Here is a 9,519-nt window from a genome sequence, read left to right as displayed (position 1 = left end):
CGTTACTACTTTTTGCTCTGAAATTTATAAGTATTTTGGGAGGAGTTACTTTGAGTGTGTCCACATACCTTTTTTTTTTTTTTTCTTAGGTTTTCACTTATTTATGAGAGACACACAGAGAGGGAGACATAGGTAGAGGGAGAAGTAGGCTCCCTGTGGGGAGCTCAAAGCAGGACTCTATCCTAGGACCCAGGGATCACTCCCTGAGCTAAACCACTGAGCCACCCAGGAGTCCCAAGTACCCAGATATCTTGTATCTGCTTAAAATTTTCCACACTTATTTTGGTATTAGTGGAACTTGATTGTAGTAATCACGACTGTGATGTTCTTTTTTTTTTTTTTTTAAACATCACAAATATGTTTTTATTTGTCACCATTAAATGTCTGAATTTTAAACAGATTCTTGGACTGGTGGTTCATATCCATCAGCTCGTTCAACTTTAGCACCGGTCTCATCCCCCGTAGCTTTTCCAGAACTACTACCTTCACCATGAAGCTCCATGAGTTTTCCCAATTCAAACTTGGGCTTCTTCAGCATTTTTACTTTTCTAACAAAAACATCATGGAGTGGATAAATAGACTGACAAGCTTTTTCTATATCTTTTCCGATGCTGTCTGGAATCAATTTATTGACCACTTCTTTCAAGTCATTTGTTTGCACCTCTCGGGTCATGATTTCCATCATTTTTCCGGATTTGGCGGACCTGTTGGTGCTGAGCGTAAGAGGTCTTCTGAATCTGATTATTGCGTTTTTTAGTAAAACCAACACAAAATAGACGAAGCAAATAACCATCGGTAGTCTTTACATCAACATGAGCTTCAATCATGGTCTGCCATTTTTTGACCATGGAGCACATTTTGTCACGGGTAAGATCCATGCCATGGAAATTAGTCAGGCAGTTTTTGCCCTGCACATCCTCAGTGATTAGCTTGAATTTCCTTTTTTTTTTTTCTCTTTATTTATTTATGATAGCCATCACAGAGAGAGAGAGAGAGAGAGGCAGAGACACAGGCAGAGGGAGAAGCAGGCTCCATGCACCGGGAGCCCGACGTGGGATTCGATCCCGGGTCTCCAGGATCGCGCCCTGGGCCAAAGGCAGGCGCCAAACCGCTGCGCCACCCAGGGATCCCTAGCTTGAATTTCCTAAATGCAACTTCATCATTCTGCAGATCAGCAAGGCTAACTTCAAAAACGCGACCCTTGAGACCATCAGACGCAATTTTGGTTCCTTGAGTTCTTGTGACTAGTGTTTTTCCAATATTTCTTATATTGAACATAGCTGGCGCCTTCACATCATACCAATCTTTCTTAGAAAATGGATCAACCACTTTCTTCTTGGCTCCCTTTTTGCCGCCTTTCCTAAGGCGCTTGTTCTTGCCGACCGCCATGGCGCTGCTGCCACGACTGTGATGTTCTAATGGTGATGTTCTATTTTTGTCATTCATCTTCATTTATGAGTTGTAATTCTTCTCTAAGGAGAGTTATCACTTCTCTTCCATTCCTTATTTCTATCAGTGCAACTCATGAATATATATTTAATTCTCTGCCCTATAATCCAATACTACTGTGATTTACTTTATTGCTTGGGTTGAACACAACTTTTAATTTTTATGAAGTCTAATTTATTTATTTTATTTTTCCCTTTTAGTTAGTGCTTTTTGTGTGTCTCTAAGAAATCTTTACCTAACATAAGATTGTGAAGATTTTCTTATCAAAGTATCAGTTTTAGCTTTAGCATTTTAATCTATCATTCAACCCAAGTCTGTTTTTGTGCATGATGTGAGGTAAGGGTGGAGAGTCTTTCTCCCCTTCCCTCATTCAATTGGTCCAGCAGCATTTGCTGAAAAGATTTTCTGTTCTTTCATTCAATTGCTTTGGTACTCTGGTTAACAGTCATATGCTCTACTTGTGGGAATATTTCTGGCCTCTCAGAAGTATATTTTGTTTTGTTTTTAAAGATTTTATTTATTGATTCATGAGAGACAGAGAGAGAGAGACAGAGAGAGAGAGGCAGAGGAAGAAGCAAGCTCCCCTGCAAGGAGCCTGATGTGGGACTCGATCCCAGATCCCAGGATCACACCCTTGCGGAAGGCAGACGCTCAACCGCTGAGCCACCCAGGCGTCCCTCAGTTGTGTATTTTGGTCCACTTTTCTGCTATCACCAACGTCACGCTGTCTTAATTACATAACTTTACAGCAAGTTTTGAAGTAAAAGCAAGAGTAAAAGCTCTAAATTATCTCTTTTTCCTCTGTTCACTTGTTTCGTTTCTTAAATTCCACATATGAGTGAAATTATATGGTATCTGTCTTTCTCTGACTGGCTTATTTCATTCAGTTAGCATTATATCCTCTAGGTCCAAAGATCTCTATTTTTTTTTAATGTTATCTACTCATGTATCAATGGACACTTGGGTTGCTTCCACATCTTGCCTAATGTAAATAATGCTGGAATAAACATAAGGGAGCATATATGTTTTCAAATTAGTGTTTTCATTTTCTTTGGATGAAAAATACCCAGTAGTAGAGTTACTAGACCATATGGTAATTCTATTTTACATTTTTTGAGAAACTCCAGAGTGGCTGCACCAATTTATACTCCCATCAACAATGCATGAGGGTTCCTTTTTCTACATATTCTCACCAATATTTATTTCTTGTGTTTTTGATTTTAGCTATTCTGACAGGTATAAGGTAATATTTTATTATAGTTTTGATTTGCATTTCCCTGATGATTAGTGATGTTGAGCATCTTTTCATGTGTCTGTTGGCCATCTGTATGTCCTCTTTGGAAAAATGTCTATTCGTCTCCTCTGCCTATTTTTTTATTGGATTTGGGAAGGTAGTGGTGTTGAGTTCTATAGATTCTTTATATATTTTGCGTACTAAGTCCTTATGGATATATAATTTGCAAATATTTTTTCCACTCAGGAAGGTTGCCTTTTTGTTTCCTTTACTGTATGAAAGCTTTTTATTTTGGTGTAGTCACAATAGTATTATTTTACTTTTGTTTCCCTTGCTGGAGGAGACATATCTACAAGAAATCTTACTAAGCTGATGCCAAAGAAATTACAGTCCATGCTTTCTTTGAGGAATTTTATGGATTCACATCTCACATGTAGTTTTTTAATCCGTTTTGAGTTTATCTCTGTGTGTGGTGTAAGAAAGTGGTCCAGTTTCATTCTTTTGCCTGTAGCTGCCCAGTTTTCCCAGCCTGATTTGTTGAAGAGACTCCATTGTATATTCATGCATCTTTTGTCACTAATTAATTGACCATATCAGTGGTCAATTAAACCACAGGTTTATTTCTGGGCTTCTAATATATTCCATTGATCTATATGTCTATTTTTGTGCCAGTAGCATACTATTTTGATTACAATAGCTTTATAGTATATCTCGATATCTAGGATACCTCCAGCTTTGTTCTTTCTCAAGATTGCTTTGGCTATTCTTTTGCCATTCCATAGAAATGTTTCACTTTAGTTTGACAATTTTGGTTAAAGAATCTTAGAAAATTTGATGTTAGATTCAGATCTATTTAATATTAGTATAAATTTGTTACTGTTTGACACTTTTGTCTGATATTAACACAGTCATATCAATATTCTTATGCTTAGTGTTTGCAGGGAATGTATATATTTCTGTCCTTTAACTTACGGAAATGCCTATGTCTTGGTGCCTGTCTTTAAAATACTCCCTGTAATCAATATGTAGATCATTTTTTAAATCCTGCATAATAGTCTCTGCCTTTTAGTTGTATTCTTTAACCTATGCATATCTAATTTAATTATTGAGATATCTATAGTTAAGTCTATGATATTGGTCTTTTGATGTGTCCTTTAGTTCTTTGTCCCTTTGTTCTTCCTTCCAAGCCTTTTTCGGGGGGTCAATAGGTTACATTAAATTATGTATTTTTAAATATACCATGTATGTCCTTTATTGGAATTTTAGCTTTGCTTTCTGTTTTACTTTTAGTGTTTATAAGATATTACAATATGCATTTTTAACCTTCAAAAGCATATTTTTTCACATACACAAACAGCTCATTTTTGCATATAATGTTCCGTTTCCCTGCAATGCTTTCTCCACAGTTATCTTTAAGGTTCTCTTTCTCACTTCTTTCAGGTCAATGCTCAAATGTGTTTTCATCATAAAAGCCTTCCATACCTTCTTTACATAGAATTGTAACCCATTTCTCTGTCTCTGGTTTTATTTTCCTTAATAACATTTTTATATTTTAGATAATTTGATTAAGGTAATAAACAGAACTGATTGTTTAAGGGGTTGTTGGTATGTTCAGTTTGAGTTTGCTCAGATGAGTAATCACAAATCAATATGACTGTTTATATTTTAATATATTTCTGAAAACTTTCAAAATTTGTAATTTGAACTTAAAAGCATAATATTGTTTTGTTTTATAAATTTACTACTTACTTGAAAGCTAAGTAACTGTAAGTAATCCTTTTAATGTTCAAAGTTCTCTCTTAAACCCTCTTTGACATCTCTCATTCTTCATATTTCCACCTAAAATTAACTTCTTTGGAATATTGTCCTCATCCCTCAAGTCTAGGTTCAGAATCCCCCTATGTACATCTAGAATACCTTTTTATAAGAATATTTATCCCACAGTATTGCAAATGCCAGTCTGTCTCCCAGGACCTTGCATAGTCCCAGACACATAGCAAACACTCAATATATATTTGTGGAAGGAACGAAAAGTGTGGAAAAAAGGAATAATGAGAGACAGGAAGAGAGGAAGGAAGATGCCCCCTTCTAACTACTTCTGGTCAATGCTCCTTCAATGCCTTGCCTTTTTTTTTACCTCACAAAATATCCACATTTCTATAGTAAAATATATTAAAATAGAAGCATTTTTTCAATTTGGTTAAATCCCATATAATTTAAGCTTCACATTTAAGCTTAGGAGAGGGAAATCATTCTTTCTGGCTGTCAAGTAATGCTTGAGCAGTCTCTTATTGGTTTACTAAGGTTTAATACACATGGAGTGAATTTTCAGAATATGAGATTCTGTTACTTTTGTATGTTCCATATAGTCCTAGGTACAATATGCACTATTATGAAATATTAAATCAAATGTCACTGTTTCTTAACTTAACATGTTCCATCTTGTTGCTTAGTTACTTTGTTCTACAAAATCTCAAATTCACACTTGCCACTTGAAGCAGAAATTTTAAGGAGAGAAAAAGCTTTAAGGATAATGACTCAGTTCTGCAGTCTACCTAAATTTTCCAGAGGATTCCTCAAAATATTTATTTGTGCAAAACCAGAATAACTCTTCATAGGTACAACAGTCTTCCTTTCTAGTATTTTCTATCAACTCCCTTCTGTTTCTCCTATCCTTTGTTTCAGTGCCATTCTATTCATCTTTCTTTAAATACATCATAATCACAGATGCCCTCACATCTGCTATGCCCATGCCCTGGATTTCCCATTTCACTCTTACTTCTTTATCTCAACCTTCCACTGAGAATCAATCCTTTGTGTTCCAAAGCCTCTATTGCACTGCTCATATCTACCATATGTTATTTGGTATAATCATAATTATAACTATACCTAGCAAAAGGGGAACTTTTCCTCCCTGTGACATCTTTCAAGAAGTACACTGTCTTTGCTCAGCATAAATTAATACACAAGCTATTTCCAGATACAACGGGTAACCTGGCAGGGGTGGCGGGGAAGGGCTGAGTATGAGCAGAATCATTCCACACTCTTTTCTACAGAAGAAAAAGAATGTGCTGATTGGTTTCTCCTCTGGGATACAAAGCAGCAAAGCAAGAGACAGGGGAAATGGTGATGGATGATGGAGTCCTCATGATTTAAAATGTGATCCCACCCATATTTTGCTGAATATCCATGTTGAAGGAATAAATTCATGAAATGCTTGCATGGCAAAAGATTTTGTGAGAGACTAGTGAAAGCTGGAGTTTTTCATTCATGTGGCCTGGGTGAAATTATGACTGAAAGGATAGATGCAGTCAGGTGACATTCAAGAGGAATGTATGAAAATAAAAGTATTAGATGCTGGGTGTTGGCAGCAAGTTATAGAAATCTTTTATGCCTGTAGTCACTTAGGTTTCATTTTAGACTCTATGTTATGGATCCTGTGATCTAGCACGACTTGGCCAGCTATATGTAATCATCTACCCTCAAACATAATCAAGGTTGTGGATATTCTTGCATTGACTTAAATCTGCTGAAGGAATTGAATAAGGATGTAGTGCATCACCAAGAACAATTCTTGATTGCTTTTAGAATATACTTCAAAGTCAAAATTATGGAAACTACTACTTACACTGTTGAATGGTGTCAAATGGAAAGCTAAGTACACAAAAAGTGGGGTGTGAACTTATTAGACTCAACAATTTTAAGAAACTCCCATCTGAACTAGCTAACTAGAGGTTGTCTTTAACACAGCTTAACTGACACACCATGCTTTAAGAAATTGAAGAAATCTTTCCTAGAAGGGGAAAAAAGTCTGTTGTACATATATTTAAGCTGAGTTTCTTTCTCCTATTTCACCCACTGAGAGAAATCCACAACCTGGACTGATACTATATTAGTGTTTATCTGGCAGGTATTAAAATCTCTAAGCATGGCTTCAAGCTACTGGAAACAAGGGATATTTTAATGAAGCACATATTTAGGCTTTACAGAGGAGAATTTGGAGCTAAGGAGAAAGTGTTTTCCTGAAATGTTTCAGTGTAGCCACAGGTCTTGAGTAGAGAAGTAGCAGCTATTAGAAAGTTGGGAGTATATAGCCTGTGGTCCCAAAGCCACCAGTGAAACTATCTTGCAAGTACAATAGCATATAAGAGTGGAATGGGTATTCAAGAAAGTGGTGAAATTTTAGAATGCAATTCAAATTTCTGACCATAAACAGGAAGGGAATGGGGTAGAAATACTTTAAGACATATGAGACATTATAAATAAACCATTCAGCAAAGTTCTTGGAAGTCATTTTCAAAAATCAGACCCAGTGAGCAATTTATAGCAATGCTTTACTTGAAAAAATTTCAACAGCATAAGCAAATTTAGAGCCCCCAAATTCTTACTATTAGTGAACCTAATTCAGAAAAAAAGAGAGTGATGTGACATCAGCTACTGTCTGGGATCAAGAATGCACTTCCACACTGAAAATGAGTAGGGATTTTGAATTTAAGTAAATATGATGCAGATCGAGAAGTCAAATAAGTCTGCTGGAAATGGCTCCCTACCTTTAATAAGAAGGTATAGCAGCCATGCATGCTGTTAAGTATTTTCCTCTTCTCTTTTTCTAACATATGGTGGTATCACGTTTCTCCATTCCCTGTGAATTTAGGCATAGCCACCCAACTTGCTTTGGCCAATGAAATGTGAACAGAAGTGATCAGTCATTTTTCAAGACAAAAACATTCAGAGTCAGTGCACAAGTTGTTATGTTCCTTCCCACTGCTGCAGTGATTAAGGAAAAATGTCCAAATGGCATATCCATTAGCCTGGTCCTTGATTTTCCCAGGTAACAGGTACATAAATATGATGGAGAAATAAGCCTGTATTGTTGTAAGCTCTGATGGACACAATCTAAGATTATGCCCAATACTGCTCATCTCCTATTGTTCATGTTTTTGTATAATCCCCTCCTTTTGAGTGTGGATGGGGCCTGCTTGTAACCAATAGAACACTGCAAAAGTAATGGGAGGTTATTCCTGATTATACTACAATACATGTAAAAATTTCTTACTCATGGACAAACCAGGGACTCACCAATGGCCTTGAAGTAAACTACCATGAAACAAGGACCTATGTTGGAGAGGCCCAGGGGCAAGGAACTGTTGGTAGTCTCTAGGAGAGAAAGGGAGCCTCAAGCATGAAACTGAAGTCCTATAGCTAATATAAGGTAGGGTCTGCCAACAAAATGAGGGAGCTTAGAAGAGGATCTTTTCCTAGTCAAGCCTCTGCTGAAACTACAACTGGATAATACCTTAGTTGCAGCCTATTGAGACTCTTATGCACAGAATCCAGAATCCCAACTTCTGACTTGCAGAAATTGTGAGATAATTAATGTGTTTTAAACTATCTAGTTTATGGTAATTTGTTAGGCAGCAATAGAAAACTCATACAGAAACCATTGTGTTTTAGAAGTTGTTACTTTAAAGCAGCATAACCTATCCTCTGTCAGAAGAATCCCAAATAAGCTCAAAATTTATGTTCAAGAGTATGCCTACAAATTCCTTTAAAATATAGGTGGCGCTAGCCCATAAGCAAGCTCCTACGATCCACTAGTTTTGCTTATTTAGGTATCACTGTGTGGTATTATGTTTGCAGCGAAACTGTCCCATATGTGTGAGACAGATTAAGGAATAGCCAGAAATTTTGAGATGTAGAAATACTTACCAGATGACTTAGATTGCAATAATCACTTGGTCTCTTAAAAGAGTAACCATGAAGCAAACTCTATTTTCTATATCAAAAATTTTCAAAGAAAACTTATGACTTAGAATTACATAACATATTTATTTGTAACATATTTATTCATATCACTCTACACCCTCTGGAACACTATCATATATCTCCAGATTTATATGCATCCTAATTGAAATGTGCAATCTTATAAGAGCCAACTATATGAAGTTATAAGATGAACTCATGCTAATGCTGATAATAGTGGATGCATCTACAATCATAAAATTTAATACATTTTTACAACAGTAAGTCTGCTATTTGTCATTTATGCTAAACCTCTGTAGAGCCTCAACAACTTAGCATTTGGTTATTATTTGCCTCTCATTTGTTATAATTTCTCACTTATGTCACTTTCAGAGTCTACTATGAGCAACATGTAAGTAGTTTCTTCTGAGTAAGTATTCTTCCCTAATATTAGAGTCTGAGAACCTTCAGGAAAGGTCCATATCTCATTTTGATTCCTATATTCAAAGTTTAGCATGTTGGCTGGCAATTGGTTCTTGGTTCTGGAATGAAATGGAATGGAATGGAATGGAATGGAATGGAATGGAATGGAATGGAATGGAGTGGAATGGAATAGAATGCCCTGGTCTTGGTTGTTTGGTTGTTGTACATCAACCAAGTTACTGGTGAAACTGTATTCCCAGGACATGATCTGTGGTAGATTAAGAGTAAGATGTGACATGTGAACATAATTCTAACAGGTCTATGAGGATTGACTCAACCACTTTGAATTGAAATTTGAAGGCTGTTAGCCCAGCCCATAAATATACTTTTCTGAATACTATCAACACACCTCTGTATTGGTGGTGGACTTTGAAAGTGGTGGATTCAGAAGTTATGTTTAATTTTATGACCCCATTCTTCTGTTGTTTCTGAAAAAGGAGACAACAAACTCAAGTTAGAACAATTAGATTTTGTTCCTAGCAAATTTGGAATTAGGATTCATTAAAACAGTATCCCTTGGTTATTTGAACTGAAGAGGAATTAACTGAGGAGCTGCGTGGATGGCCATATGCACATAGAAGAAAAAAGTCTCAAGACAGAGTGAATAGAGA

The 9,519-nt window shown here is 36.3% G+C and overlaps 1 pseudogene; it reads right to left on the bottom strand.

Moving 5' to 3' along the window:
• Nucleotides 1-359: 359 nt before the first annotated feature.
• Nucleotides 360-1,392, bottom strand: LOC121491323 (annotated as a pseudogene).
• Nucleotides 1,393-9,519: the final 8,127 nt, after the last annotated feature.

The sequence above is a fragment of the Vulpes lagopus genome, chromosome 5, assembly GCF_018345385.1.
Source record: "Vulpes lagopus strain Blue_001 chromosome 5, ASM1834538v1, whole genome shotgun sequence".
NCBI classification, from domain to species: Eukaryota; Metazoa; Chordata; class Mammalia; order Carnivora; family Canidae; genus Vulpes; species Vulpes lagopus.
The sequence above is the reverse complement of the archived record's forward strand: the minus strand, read 5'-3'. Positions and strand labels throughout refer to the sequence as shown.